At 35.6% G+C, this 15,565-nt stretch overlaps 1 long non-coding RNA gene across 1 annotated transcript in view; it reads left to right on the plus strand.

Annotated features, from left to right (window-relative positions):
* LOC141278210 (uncharacterized) overlaps positions 1-15,051 on the plus strand; it is a 155,196-nt gene extending 140,145 nt beyond the window's left edge. The window contains exon 3 of the long non-coding RNA XR_012330557.1: positions 14,999-15,051. This is a non-coding gene — a long non-coding RNA (uncharacterized lncRNA). The remainder of the gene's footprint in view (positions 1-14,998) is intronic.
* The last annotated feature ends 514 nt before the right edge of the window (positions 15,052-15,565 follow it).

A 15,565-nucleotide genomic window follows, 5' to 3' on the forward strand; every position in this document is an offset into this window, starting at 1 on the left:
TCAATCGATAGCCATGTAGTGTGTTTCCACTTCAAGGCCACTATGAATAATGGTACTATGAATATTCATGTATATGTTTTTGAGTGGATGTATCTTTTCATTTTATTTACTGTGGATATCTAGGAATAGAATTATTGGTCATCTTCTAATTCTGTGGTTAACATTTTGAGAAACTTCAAAACTGTTTCTTTGAAGAAATATGTATTCACACACTTTCCCATTTTTTAAATGTGTGAATTGCCCTTTTTTTTATTGAGTTGTAATTGTTCTTTTTGTGTTCTGAATACAAGTTACTTATCAGGCATATGATTTGCAAATGTTTTCTCTCATTTTGTGGGTAGTCTTTTTTTTTAAATTTTTTTTAACATCTTTATTGTACTATGTTTACTTTACAATGTGTGTTAGTTTCTGCTTTCTAACAAAGTGAATCAGCTATACATATACACATATCCCCGTATCTCTTCCCTCTTGCGTCTCCCTCCCTCACACCCTCCCTATCCCACCCCTCCAGGTGGTCACAAAGCACGGAGGTGAGCTCCCTGTACCATGTGGCTGCATCCCACTAGCTATGCACCCTGCACTTGGTAGTGTATATATGTCCATGCCACTCTCTCACTTTGTCCCTGCTTACCCTTCCTCCTCCACATGTCCTCAGGTCCATTCTCTAGTAGGTATGCTTCTTTATTCCTGTCTTATCCCTAGGTTCTTCATGACCTTTTTTTTTTTTTTTCTCTTTCTGACTTACTTCACTCTGTATGATAGACTCTAAGTCCACCCACCTCACCACAAATAACTCAATGTTATTCCTTTTATGGCTGAGTAATATTCCATTGTGTATGTGTGCCACATCTTCTTTATCCATTCATCTGTCAATGGACACTTAGGTTGATCCAGGTCCTGACTGTTGTAAATAGAGTTGCAATGAACATTGTGGTACATGACTCTTTTTGAATTATGGTTTTCTTAGGGTATATGCCCAGTAGTGGGATTGCTGTGTCCTATGGTAGTTCTATTTTTAGTTTTTTAAGGAAACTCCATACTGTTCTCCATAGCGGCTGTATCAATTTACATTCCCACCAACAGTGCAAGAGTGTTCCCTTTTCTCCAAACCCTCTCCAGAATTTATTGTTTGCAGTTTTTTTGATGATGGCCATTCTGACTGGTGTGAGATGATATCTCATGTAGTTTTGATTTACATTTCTCTAATGATTAATGATGTTAAGCATTCTTTCATGTATTTGTTGGCAATCTGTATATCTTCTTTGGAGAAATATCTATTTATGTCTTCTGCCCATTTTTGGATTGGGTTGTTCGTGTTTTTGATATTGAGCTGCATGAGCTGCTTGTAAATTTTGGAGATTAATCCTTTGTCAGTTGCTTCATTTGAAAATATTTTCTCCCATTCTGAGGGTTGTCTTTTCGTCTTGTTTATGGTTTCCTTTGCTGTGCAAAAGCTTTTAAGTTTCATTAGGTCCCATTTGTTTGTTTTTATTTCCATTCCTCTAGGAAGTAGGTCAAAAAGGATATTGCTCTATGATTTATGTCATAGAGTGTTCTGCCTATGTTTTCATCTAAGAGTTTGATAGTGTCTGGCCTTACATTTAGGTCTCCAATCCATTTTGAGTTTATTTTTGTGTATGGTGTTAGAGAGTGTTCTAATTTCATTCTTTTACATGTAGCTGTCCAGTTTTCCCAGCACCACTTATTGAAGAGGCTGTCTTTTCTCCACTGTATATTCTTGCCTTCTTTATCAAATACAAGGTGAGCATATGTGGTGGGTTTATGTCTGGGCTTTCTATACTATTCTGTTGAGCTATATTTCTGTTTTTGTGCCAGTACCATACTGTCTTGATTACTGTAGCTTTGTAGTATAGTCTGAAGTCAGGGAGCCTGATTCCTCCAGCTCCATTTTTCATTCTCAAGATTGCTTTGGCTATTCAGGGTCTTTTGTGTTTCCATACAAATTGTGACATTTTTTGTTCTAGTTCTGTGAAAAATGCCATTGGTAGTTTGATAGGGATTGCACTGAATCTGTAGATTGCTTTGGGTAGTATAGTCATTTTCACAATGTTGATTCTTCCAATCCAAGAACATGGTATACATCTCCGTCTGTTTGTATCATCTTTAATTTCTTTCATCAGTGTCTTATAATTTTCTGCATACAGGTCTTTTGTCTCCTTAGGTAGGTTTATTCCTAGGTATTTTATTCTTTTTGTTGCAATGGTAAATGGGAGTGTTTTCTTAATTTCACTTTCAGATTTTTCATCATTAGTGTATAGGAATGCCAGAGATTTCTGTGCATTAATTTTGTATCCTGCTACTCCACATAATTCATTGATTAGATCTAGTAGTTTTCTGGAAGCATCTTTAGGATTCTTTATGTATAATATCATGTCATCTGCAAACAGTGGCTGCTTTACTACTTCTTTTCCAATTTGGATTTCTTTAATTTCTTTTTCTTCTCTGATTGCTGTGCCTAAAACTTCCAAAACTATGTTGAATAATAGAGCTGAGAGTGGGCAACCTTGTCTTGTTCCTGATCCTAGTGAAATTGGTTTCAGTTTTTCACCGTTGAGAACAATGTTGGCTGTGGGTTTGTCATATATGGCCTTTATTTTGTTGAGGTAAGTTCCCTCTATGCCTATTTTCTGGAGGGTTTTTTATCATAAATGGGTGTTGAATTGTGTCGAAAGCTTTTTCTGCATCTATTGAGATGATCATATGGTTTTTCTCCTTCAGTTTGTGAATATGGTGTATCACATTGATTGATTTGCATATATTTAAGAATCCTTGCATTCCTGGGATAAACTCCACTTGATCATGGTATATGACCCTTTTAATGTGCTGTTGGATTCTGTTTGTGAGTATTTTGTTGAGGATTTTTGCATCTATGTTCATCACTGATATTGGCCTGTAGTTTTCTTTCTTTGTGGCATCTTTGTCTGGTTTTGGTATCTGGGTGATGGTGGCCTCGTAGAATGAGTTTGGGAGTATTCCTCCCTCTGCTATATTTTGGAAGAGTTTGAGAAGTGTAGGTTTTAGCTCTTCTATAAATGTTTGATAGAATTCGCCTGTGAAGCCATCTGGTCCTGGGCTTTTGTTGTTGGAAGATTTTTAATCACAGTTTCAATTTCAGTGCTTGTGATTGGATTGTTCATATTTTCTATTTCTTCCTGATTCAGTCTTGGCAGGTTGTGCATTTCTAAGAATTTGTCCATTTCTTGCAGGTTGTCCATTTTATTGGCATATAGTTGCTTGTAGTAGTCTCTCATGATCCTTTTTATTTCTGCAGTGTCAGTTTTTACTTCTCCTTTTTCATTTATAAATCTATGTGGGTAGTCTTTTTACTTTTGTGATGATGTCGTTCAAAGCACAAAGGATGTATTTCTGATAAAAATAATTCACTAATTTCTTTAAATACAGACATGATTCAAAATTAATTGTTCAATTGAAGAAAGAAATATACTGACACAAGTTCTAGGATTATTTAATATAAATAAGAGGCAGGTAGAGAACATAGTATTTGAATGATCCTTGACTGAGATGTACTCGAGCTATGACTGGCTTGGAATTCTAAAGTATTCTGATTGATTGTTTATATCTGCTTTTATACATCACAATTATTTTTTTCCTTTTCAGTTAATACTCTCAGATAATATATATAAGGTTAAGATAAGACATTTGAATATTATGCCATCTTAGTTTACAGACGTAATAAGATTCTGCCTACTGAATTTATGTTTTCCTAATAAGATTTGGTTAGCCCATTCACTAGCAAACTAAGACAAATTTCTGTAATTAGTATCATAAATATTTATAAAAGACTATATTCAACACAATTCAGTTTTTTTGAATTTTGTATAAATGCTACCTTATTCACTGTGTCAAGTATTTCCCTTGCAAATGAACTTTTTCCTACTAGTGCCTTTAGAATCAATAAGTCTCAGGAGATTTCTTACATCTATTAAACTAGAGGTGACAAAATGCTGTCAAAGTAAAATACAAGTAGATTCCCAATGTCAACATTTGTCTACATTCTATATAGGTTACCAGAAAAAGGGAGTCTCATCACAAAGCTATCATAAATAATAGTGGTGCGATATACTACATTATTTTATCCAGCTCCAGTTGACTTATTCAATTATCTAAAAACACCCACAACTTTAACTTATATATCTGAAGTCAGTCATCTTAATCTATAATTACTTAAAGGTCATCACTTCATCTGTGCTCTTTGTGTCAAGATGATGAAGGATTGCAACTTTATAAGAACCCCTAACAGTCAATCAATAAGCATTTATTTGGGGACATAGTCAAAATAAATGGACAAAAATTATGGGTTGCTGTTCTTCTTTACTTCATGGAAATTGTGTATGTGTTCTCTTATAATTTTAATAGTTGAGATAATGGGCCTCAACTATTAAAATTAAGTATTAAGAAAGAATCGGGGCATTTTTCTACTGGGCAAAAACCAAGGCAACATAAATAATATTTAAGTGATTCAGTTGCACACAATTACTAATTGGCCCCTTGAATTATTTTATCCTTTTCTGTTTAACTAGGCTGTCTCCCACATTATTCATTGTAAAATGGGATATAAATTGTGGTTTAAAAAATATTGTGATATACTCATCATGATTTGTTATCCTTGTAACAGCATTAAAGTGATTGATGCCTTCTAAAGAGCTACAAAATAATAAAATAAACTGTGGAAAGTGTAAGTTGTCACAGGTCATAGCAGATACACCCTAGATGAAGTTAGGGATGTCATTGACGAAACGCTTTGTAACAAAGAGTGATAAAGAAATAGACAGCCTCATATAAAGATCATGTCCTTCTCAAGAGAAAGCCTGCTTATTTACATGAAGCCTCTAATTTAACATAATGTGATTTGAATTGTGACCCACGGGAGTGCTTTGTGCCTTTCTCTTTTATCATCCTGGGCCTGGCCCCTGCTGGGACAAGTGTGCTGTGGGAGATTGAAATTGCCTCCTTCCCTTCAGATGCAGCTGCCAAGACTCTGCCTCTCAGGCCTGTGTTCACCAAAACAATGATTATCTTGGACACTTGTGAAATCATGGAAACCTCATTTGCACCTAAATACAGTCTATGTACATGAATAATAATTGCTCATCTTTCAGGTAAAATTATATAAACATACAGAGAAGGCACATTCTTGGACATATTTATGGCAGGTTGACTAAGACTTTTCAAAAATTATTACATCAGGCTAATTAATCTCTCAAATTTTGCACAAGGTCTGTCCACATTAACCAATGCCAACATTTTCTTCTCATCTCCAGCTGTTCCACACCTCAAACCAAAATGCCTTGGGCAGCCAAGATCATTGAACATAGTTTTAATGGACAATATTTACTCAGCACTTGACATGCTTGTGACCCTAGATGGAGGGCTTTACATGCATGAAGAATATGCTGTATAATCGTGGAGAGGTGGTCAAGTCATAATAATGAAAAAGAGCAGGAATATTGTACTAAGATGCACCTAGGTTCAAGTCTTGTTTATGTCTCATGCAAGACTGGACTTATAATTTCTAAGCTTCTGCTTCTTCATCATTGAGGTAAAGATGGTAATCATAACTTAGAGATTTTAAGTGACTTGTCCACTGAAACAGCCAGCAACCTGATGAGTTAGTATTCAAACCCAGGGCTGAAGTCCATGTTCTTAATCAGTAAGTTTTACTGTTGCCATTATTCCTTGTAGCTTTTCTACTTCTCACAAGAGTATTGAAACTCTTCAGTTTATTGAAAAACAATGTTCTATTCATACGGTATCAGGGACAGGGATGAACTGATATTATTTTGTATTTCTAGACAATTTATATCCTATCATGCATTTTAAGTTTTGAAAACTATTGTACAGTGTTTCCCACAGCTTGTCCACTCGTAGCTCTCCCATTTTTGTCTCTAACCTCAGGTGTCATAAAGAATTGTGTGCATTGTGCATTGTCATGGATGTGTGGCAGAGTGGGGGATGGTGGCATATGTATAGGGAAAGAAGGGGGGAACTGAATATAAGTAGTGTGTTTGAAGAAATGAAAAACTTGGCTCCTTCTTTCTAACTTCAAGTCTTGTTGTGGGTGCTCTTTGAACATGAGGACAAAGTGTTTGTCAGTATTGATGACTGCTTCTAATGAACTGGAGCCTTTTGGTTCTAATTGTGTTTTTTAATACCAGTACAGAATATGGTTAAGTAGAGGTGAATGAGGGGAGTAAAGGAGAGAAAGTAGAGTGATTTTTGGGGGGTTACTGAAATCTAAGTAATAACTGTGAAGGGTTATACAAATGAATATAAATCCGAAGGCCTTCAGAATGAACTTGCCTTTTGTTCTATTTTATGAAGAACTTAACTTTTGTTCTGTTTTATGGAGAACTTGGAGTGAACTCTTGAGCTCTTGTCGTTATAGGTGCTTCCTCCAAAAACATCTGACAGACTAGATTAGAGGAAATACAATAGATTTAAAAAATGTTATTTTAACTCTCTTTCTTGGCCCTTTGTGCACACATAGAAAATGAAAATTTACAGAGCCCCGGCATTGTCCATGAAAACCTAAAGATGCTAAAGAAACAGATCTTTGGGTTTCACTAGATTGACACTTATTTTTATCCAGTGGAGTGCAGGTCAAAGGCACCCCATAAACTGAATTTGTAGCTCTAGGAAGCAGTGTTCTGAACCAGAAAACAGGAAAGAGTATCAATCAAAAGTGAAAACATTCTGCTGAAAGCAAACCAGCCTTGGAAAATGATTTTAAAGATCATTTGCCATGCACACAATTATTTTGTAGTTGCAGTTCATGCCAAGACTTTAAAGAGAACTGATGGAAAATTTCATTATTCAAGTATGCACTATATATACATTGTAATCCCCATCACTCACCAGGGCAAGGCAAAAGTGACATAAAGACAGAATATTAAAAAAATCTAATTGTCCCATACTGTACAAAGTGAGGTATCATTGCAAATATTTATTTCCATTATGAGATCTACAGAGGCATAATATTGTTAAAATGCGAATAGTTTCTGAACCGCATAGACTTTTACAGATATTTTAAAATATGTCTCAAAAGTGATGGATGACTGACACTATTATTCCTTATTTTCATTTTCTCATGTATTTTACCAGCTCAGGAAGGATCTAATTTAATGTAAATTCCCATCACATTCTGTAACTTCCTCTCCATTTTCATAGTAGTAACCTGAGACCCTGCTTCAAACATGGTTAAGCCAGTTAAAGGTGTTGAAGACACAGTTTTGTCATTTTAAAAGACACAGTCCTTAAAGATGGGGTAAGGTTGATAGATTGAAGATGAAGTCTAAGATACTCTGTCTCATGGAAAAATAAAATCAACCCAAAGAGATTATTTCTTTCTCTCAAATGCCAAATCAGTGAACCAGTTGTTTGCCCCAGAGGTTTCTATATAAGTTCATGAATATACATCCTGAAATATGTGTCAATTCAAAGAAACAACTACCCTTTTATTTAAAAAAATAGTATGATTAAGTGAAAACACTTACTACATTGAATGCATTGTTTTTTTTTGAAATAACTAGTTAAAGTAAAATATTTCATCAATAGACTTTTTTTCATTCTAACTCCAATCATAGATTTGCTTTAGCTTACCTGGCAAAAGATAGGGCTATTGTGGAGAATTAGGAAATAAAATAGGTGTAAATCTTCAAAATATTATAAAATACACTTTCAAAAATAATCCTGTGGAAGAAAGAGGCAGTGTCTTTTGAGACTCAACAACAGTTCCAGTATTTTAACTTAGAACTTTGTGTGTTCTAGTTTCATATAACTCAGTGCTTCTGAAGCTTGTTCTCTGAAGTGAAAGTAATTACATTAGTTCTGCAAGGTTTCTTCTTACTCAACCACACTACCTTTCCTTCACAGGAATCTTAGCACACTATGCACTAAATGTAATACACTCTACAATAAAGTCAGTACATACCTCAGATACACTCAGATGTATCTAAGTGGCATCCATGTTACTTTATTATTCTTCTGAAAAATCATCTTCATTTCTAGAGATCATATGTATAAAGTGCCTTTTATTAAATGCATAGGACATTAATGTGTATCTAATTCACAAAGGTTAGTTGGTTTTAAATCCTCTTGCCCTGAGTAATTGACTTGCTTGGTACTTCTGTTTTCTACAATGTATTCTTTTTTTTTAATTGAAATATGGTTGATTACAATATTATATTAGTTCCAGGTGTACAATATAGTGATTCAGTAATTTTATAGATTTTTCTCCATTTAAGGTTGTTACAAAACAATGGCTATATCTCCCTGTGCTGTGCAATATGTTCTTATTGCTTTTTCTATTTTATATATAGCAGTTTGTATCTCTTAATCCCATAACCCTATTTTACCCCTCTTCCCACTGGTTACCAATAGTTTGTTCTCTATATCTGTGAGTCAGTTTTCTTCTCTTCTAGGAGATTTATGATTTCAGGTCTTATATTTAGGTCTTTAATCCATTTTGAGTTTATTTTTGTATAAGGTGTAAAGAAATGTTCTAATCTCATTCTTTGACATGTAGCTACCCAGTTTTCTCAGCACCACTTATTCAAGAGACTGTCTTTTCTCCATTCTATATTCTTGTCTCCCTTGTCATAGGCTAGTTGACTAGAGGTGTGTGGGGTTATTTCTGGGCTCTCTATTCTGTTCTGTTAATCTAATTGTCTGTTTTGGGGCCAGTACCATGCTGTTTTGATGACAGTAGCTTTGTAGTATAGTATAAAGTCAGGAGTGTGATACCTCCAGCTTTGGTTTTTTTTCTCAAGATTGCTTTGGCAATTTGGAGTCTTTTGTAGTTCCATACAAAGTTTAGAATTATTTGTTCTAATTCTGTGAAAAAGTAATAAATGAATTCAGTAAATTTGCAGGATACAACTTAATACACTGATTAGTTTACAGAAATGTGTTGTTTTTCTGTAATAAAGAACTATCAAAAAAAGGCAAAAAAAAGTCCCATTTAAAACCATATCAAAAATAATAAAATACCTAGGAATAAAATTACCAAGGAGGTGAAAGCCTATACTCTGAAAATTCTAAAATATTGATGAAGGAATTTGAAAATAATATAAAGAAATGGAAAGATACACTGTGTTCCTTGATTGTAATAATATTATTACAATATTATATATTCTTTATTTTAATATGCTTTTTCATTTGGTGATCAAATATTTATTAATTATCAACTCTAGGTATGTATATAACTATATGTTTTGTTCAACAAGTGCTTCTTGAATGCCTATTGTGTTAAAGGAATTATGTGGTGGGATTTGGGTGTAAAAATACATAGTCTTGATGGTCTTTTCCCCCAAAAACTTGTACAGTGCAAAATAATGAGCCAAGTACTGTTCCAAATTAAAAGTCCCTGGGTAATTTTAAGTCCTTCAACGCAGTCACTAAGGATGTATTACCAGAGAAACTCCACTATCTCATTGTAAGCACATTATTTATTTCAGTAATTTGACTGATAGCATTTAAAATATAGTTGTTACACCTTACTTTAAATTGGATAACTTAAAAATTTTTTAATGCAAATGTGCTTGATCTTGTGAAATATTTTAGTTTCTAATAACATTACTAATTATTATTTTTAACATCAAGACATTTAAAAATACATTAAAGGAGTATTTATCTAAATGGACCTCTATGATGAATTCTTTGGTAACTGAAGGAATAACTGAAGGATTATTCAGCAAAGGGAAATTCTAAGTTATTGAGGTCTTGCATAACTTTTGAAATTCCATGTTGAGGAAATACCTATTAAAAACTACCATGGATTTAATTAGAACTTTTTTCTTCCTTAAATGAATCAAAGTTTTAGCTGAATTTTTGTCTTATGCATCTTCAGGGTCAAAGTCTTCTTATCACCGGTACTTGAGATCAGGAGCACTAACCCTTTTCTCTAGGTTTATGTCATAAAATGCTGTCCAACTACATTTGTATGAGTATCTCAGACAGGTGCAAAGATGTGACTAAAGGTGAGGATGGAAGCTACAATTATGTACAATGCCAGGAGAATGCTCTGATCATATATGCAATATCTCTGCCACAAATCATGAGAGATGAGTGTGAATGTCCTATGGGTAGTTCTAGGTGAAAAACATGCTACAAATAGTATATGATATGTGCTGTTTTAAAAATAATTTATAATATTTAATTCAAACTAAAATCATAAAGCTCTTAGAAGAAAGCAAAGAGGTAAATCTTTGACCTTGAGAACAAAAGAAAAATAGACAAATTGAACTTTATCAAAATTAAAAGCTTTGGTGCATCAAATAACATTATCAAAAAAGGGCAACCTACAGAATGGGAGAACATTTTTGCAAATCTTTGCATATATTCAAATCATATGTCTAATAAGGGTTTAATATCCAGATTATACAAAGAACTTATACAACGCAACAACAAAAGGACAAACAACCCAATTAACAAATGGACAGAGGACTTGAATAGATAGTCCTCCAAAAAAAGAGCTATTCAAATGACCAATAAGCACATGAATTGCTCAACATCATATGTCACTATGTAAATATAAATCCAAACTATCATGAGATACAACTTCAAACCTTCTGGCATGGAAATCATCATGATCATCAGAAAACAACAAATTCTGGTGAGGTAGTGGAGAAACTGGAACCCTTATACATTTGTTGGTGGGAAGGAAAATGGTAGACCCACTGGGGAAAACAACATGGCTGTTCCTCAAAAAATTAAATAGAATTATCATATAACCCAGAAATTCTACTAATAGATATATACTTACTAGAACTGAGAAGTCTCAAATAGATACTTGTACACCAGTGTTTACTGTAGCATTATTCACAATAGTCAAAAGGTAGAAATAACCAAGTGTCCATCAACAGATGAACAAAATGCAATATATCCATAAAATGAATAATATTCAACCATAAAAAAGGAAGTTCTGAAACATACTACAATATAGATAAATCTTGAAGAAATTATGCTAAGTGAAATAAGACATAAAAAGACAAATTTCATTAATATATGATATTTGTTTTTCTCTTTCTGGCTTACTTTGCTCTGTATGACAGACTCTAGGTCCATCTACCTATTTGTAGGGCAGGAATAGAGATGTAGACGTAGAGAACAGACATGTGGACCCAGTGGGGGAAGGGGAGGGTGGGACGAATTGGGAGATTAGGTTTGACATAAGTACACTACCATGTGTAAAATAGAAAACTAGTGGGAACCTGCTGTATAGCACAGGGAGCTCAGCTTGGTGCTCTGTGATGACCTAGATGGGGGCAGGGGAGAAGGGGAGGAGGGAAGTCCAAGAGGCAGGGGATATATGTATACATATAGCTGATTCACTTCATTGCACAGCAGAAACTAACACAATATTGTAAAGCAATTTTACTCCAATAAAAATAAAATAAGATAAATAAATTTAAATAAAAGACAAATTTCATATGAGCCCACCTATATGAAATACCTAGGATAGGCAAATTGATGGAAACAGAAAGTACATTTAAGGTTAACAGGGACTGGAAGTGGGAATAGGGAATTATTGCTTAATGGTTACAGAGTTTCTATTTGAGGTGATGAAAACAGTTTGGAAATAATGGTGATGGTTGACAACATTGTGAATGTAATTAATGCCACTCAATTGTACACTAAATGGTTAAAAAAACCCCACAACTTTTAATGTCATATACATTTTACCACAATAATATATTTTAAAAATGTACTACTTTTAGTTCATTTTAATTTATTTTATCTACTTGCATAAATACGACTCTATAAGAAAAACAAATATATTATTATTCATATTTTCCAGGCAGTAATAATTATGTCAAGACATTTTTTTTTTCTTTTTTGCGGTATGTGGGCCTCTCACTGTTGTGGCCTCTCCCGTTGCGGAGCACAGGCTCCGGACGCGCAGGCTCAACGGCCATGGCTCACGGGCCCAGCTCCTCCGTGGCATGTGGGATCTTCCCGGATCAGGGCACGAACCCGTGTCCCCTGCATCGGCAGGAGGACTCTCAACCACTGTGCCACCAGGGAAGCCCTGTCAAGACATTTTATTGAGTGCTTCAATGTTCCAGGCCCTGATTTAAGAACTTTTCAATTATTAACTCATTTGTACTCATTAAAACCCTATGAAGTAGAAATTATTATGTTAGCTGTTTTACAGGTGAGGAAACTGAGCAACAGAATGTTAAGTAACTCATTCAAGGTCCAGTCGACAGTAAGTGGCCAGGCTGAACAACAGCCCCAGGCAGTCTGGTTCCAGAGCTTCTGATCCTAACCACTAGGCTTGACCATTTTGAGCTTTATTTTGCTTTGACATTTTAAACTTAAATTATTCGTCTTAAAATGAAGTTCAGTGGTCAGACCCAGGCCAGTGAATGCCTGTGTACAAGTAAAGTGGATTCTTTTCACTTCTTTCATTTCAAGACAAGTTTATTATGCCATCTTCCAGTTCTCCCTGGAACTGATTTAATTGCTTCTACTACTAGTTAATATTAAAATGTGGCAAGTGGTTATCAGCACTTTTGCATTCAGACTACACATGCCATGTCTCATTTTCAATCTGCCACTTGAAAATTGCTCTTTAGTCAGTAAGAGCTGTGATGCTGAAAGGACAGTTAGAATATGGGATATGTTACTGAAATAGCCTTTTCTACTTTTTTATGAACTTTCTGTCACAGTGGTCTGTCATCTTCCCAGTGACAGGAGGATAGATTAAATTACTTTCTTGAAAAGAGACCCACACTGCATCTACATCATCTTTGTGTTCCCAGCACCAGACATCATGGTTGGCAAATAGTTAATGTTCGAGACACTTTTATTACATGAATGAAGGAAGGGATGGTACAGACACACCTGAGTAATTTTCCAAAGACTCTTTATAATATCCTCATCTACTGTGTGACATCACAGGAAGACAAGGAACTGAGTCTTGTCCATTACATGTGTGTATGTACCATGATCAACTGTGAGCTCTGCCGTATTTCTGCAGTGCCCATGGTGCTATGGTTGTATTTTACGTTGTTCTGTCTTTGGAGTTTATACGCTTTGGATTTGAATGATTTGATGATACAAAATACATCCCTGGATGTGAAAAGGAGTGAGGAGAAAGATAACCGTTTCTGGCCAGTGTGGAGAAAGTCCTCCTTTTTTGCACTACTTCTTGACTGAGTCTACATAGGGCTATACTCTGTTTAGGGTGAGGGATGTGAGGCACCTGGGTGCACAGTTTAAGGAGACACTCACTCTCAGGTTTGTGCAAGAGAAGTGCTGGCATTGACATGAATGAGAAAATGAATGCCTCACACGTTTGTACCTCTCTTGCCTTGAGCCTAAGGTATAAAAATGGTAGTGTTAGCGCTAATAATAAATGAGTCTAGAGCAATCTGTAAATGGAAGTAAAAGACTGATTTTGAGCTGTAAGGAGAGTATGGCTGTGTTTAAAACAGAGGAGAGATGATATCCTTCAACATACTTTTGTCAGGGCTCTGCTAGGCATTGGTGCAAAGGGGCTCTCAATAAATATAATTGCTTGGTTGGTAGCTGGTTTGTCTACAGTGTGTTCAGGGATCCCATGGTTGCAGCCCAGGGAAGAACTTTACTCCTGAGGCTGAGGAGATGGGGGCAGAACAATAAAATTAGAGGGGACTAAGCTAACGTTAACTTTTAAGAAGACCTGGATTCTGAAGATAAAGGTTGTATGGTCATCTAAACTTTTCAGCTTGGGTCAACTGCTGACCATTCCTGCTGTGAGTGTGCCAGACATGTTCTGTGGAATGGAGGACTTACATTAATTTTTAAATAATGTAAAAACGTTGGTAATGTTAGATAACATCTTTTATGAATCATTGCAAAATAACCTTTGCCTGTTAATGTGTATAGCTATAATGACTAATACACATTTGTGTCTGTGAGTACTGGTACACTGAATAATGGAAGCATTTCATCCCGATACCCTCAGATTCCTTTTTACTGTGATGGTGTAACAATTCCCCACTCCCCGGCCTACTTCCCAGCTTCAGTACGCTTTCTGTGTGCTTTTGTTTCCAGCAGCCAGCCGCTGCCTCTCTTTGAAAAGGGCTGACATTGGCTGTTGGGTTCTGCCGTGCCCTCCCACAGACAAAGCTGAGAGAGCCTGGGAGTTTTTGCCCCCTCCTTCCTCAAAACCAGAGGGAGTGAAGACCATGCTCCTTCACACGCCTTACGTGGTCTTCCTGACTTGCTTCTTGCCTCTCTAGTGAGCAACCCTCATTGTACTTCCCCCCACAATCCAAACATTCCAGTGCTCTCTTACAGCCCCTAGCTCTTGCACCTTTGGGTTCTTGTACTAGAAGTAAGCCTTTCCTCTTTCTACTCCTCAGCTAATTCTGTTTGTCCTTAAGATCTCAGCTGAAAATTAACTTCCTTATAGGAACTTTCCCTCATCTCCTAAATCTGGGGTTAAGAGTACTTCTGATGTAATTCCAGAACGCTGTATATTTCTCTGACAAATTTACTTATTTATTAATTTTCTATTTGTACATGTTTACTTCATTTTTCCACAAACTAGCCTATGAGCTTTATGAAGGCAGGGATAAAGCTTTGGCTTCACTGTGGTAACCCAGGGTGTAGCACAGTGCCTGACATATACAAAGTACATAATAAACATACACTGAACATATGAATAATTGGATGAATTGATTTGATCAATCAATGTATGGATTATAAATATAAATCACTTGACACTGTGTCTTATTTTGTTTAATCACATGCTTATTTGCTAGGCTTTACACACTAACACTGTTATTGTGAAGGATGTTAATATATGTATTATACATTCCCTTACCTAAAAGAGTGCAAAAAACACTGTAGGAATCAGCATTTAAACACATAAAAAAGTTAAATATTTCAAGATAAAATTTCCTACTGATTTCCTAAGAGATGGGGGCTCAAAAGGTAACCAAACATTCATGCTTATTCATTACAGAATATATTTCCTGACAAGATCAAATTTCCTACTGATTTCCTAAGGGATGGGGGCTCAAAAGGTAACCAAACATTCATGCTTATTCATTACAGAATATATTTCCTGACTCGGGTCAATACCTGGCCACAAATATGCAAGTTGTCTTTCTACCCTCTCTCTCAGCTTAAACGCATGTATTTAAACACTTAGGGTTGGGTGGGATCCTCTGTCACAAATATTCAATATTTATTCTGTGAACATAAAGTGTCTTTTAGACAAAGTCAGAAAAACCTTCTTAAGATTTTTTCTCAAGCAGAATTTGTGAAATGATAGCGTCTTAGAAGCAGTCTCTCCAGAAAGCAAAGCCTAAGAAGGAGGTTGTGTGCAGGTGGTTTATTCTGGTATTCTATCCCGAGGTACAGGAGCAAGAGACTCAGGAAAATTAAGCACGGAGAGGCGAAGCTAGCATAAGGATGCATTCTCATCCTTTGTCTACCATTGTGGGTTACTGCAGTTGAACTCTCTGAGGAGCCATGCACATGGGTCTTGGAATTGCCCAGCCAAGGGCATGAAACGGGGAGTGATTAT

This window comes from Tursiops truncatus, chromosome 3, assembly GCF_011762595.2.
Source record: "Tursiops truncatus isolate mTurTru1 chromosome 3, mTurTru1.mat.Y, whole genome shotgun sequence".
In the NCBI taxonomy this organism is placed as follows: Eukaryota; Metazoa; Chordata; class Mammalia; order Artiodactyla; family Delphinidae; genus Tursiops; species Tursiops truncatus.